This window comes from Lupinus angustifolius, chromosome LG02, assembly GCF_001865875.1.
Source record: "Lupinus angustifolius cultivar Tanjil chromosome LG02, LupAngTanjil_v1.0, whole genome shotgun sequence".
Lineage (NCBI taxonomy): Eukaryota > Viridiplantae > Streptophyta > Magnoliopsida > Fabales > Fabaceae > Lupinus > Lupinus angustifolius.
In genome coordinates, this window is record NC_032010.1 from 11,737,145 (window position 1) to 11,738,016 (window position 872).

An 872-nucleotide genomic window follows, 5' to 3' on the forward strand; every position below is an offset into this window, starting at 1 on the left:
ATAGGAGACCTATTAATCGACCCAATGAGAAATTTTTTAATAAAAATGTCCCTATATTCTTTTATTATGGCACTCATGGCCACAATTCTTTCTCTTGCTATATTAGAAAATATGGTATACCTAGTGACATGTATGTTTGGATTAAAAAGGGAGATAACTCCCTAGTTACTAACAGAAAAGGATCCAACATAACTTGGATACCTGAAAAAGGCAAGTGATCTATGTGTTGCAGGTATGCCTTCGAGCATATGGACACCATTGGTATCTTGATAGTGGATGCTCGAGACATATGACGGGTGATAGATCAAAATTCCTAGATCTATCCTTGCAAGAAAAAGGGTTTGTCACTTATGGACACAACAACAAAGGGAAGATACTTGGCACCTTAACAATTGGCAACTCAAATCAGATTGTGATCAAAAATTTTTTATACGTTGAAGGTCCAGAGATAACATCTTGAGTATCAGCCAACTATGCGATGAAGGTAACCGTGCATCTTTTGATTCTAAGTGTTGTATTATTCGTGACAATATATCTAACAAAGTTAAGTTTGTCGGATATCGTATAAATAATATCTATATGGTTAATCTGGAGGATGTCACTACTCTATTTTCAAAATGTTTTATATCCAAAGAGGATGACATCTGACTTTGACATAGGCGTGTCACTCATATTCACATAAAACATCTAGATAAATTGTCTAAAAATAATTTGGTTGATGGGCTGCCAAAACTTGATTTTAAAACTCAAGAAACTTGTGACACTTGTCAAAGATGTAAACAAGTTAAAAACTCTTTTGCTAAAAAGAATGTGATATGCACAACAAGACCTTTGGAACTTCTCCATATGGACTTGTTTGGACCATCACAGGT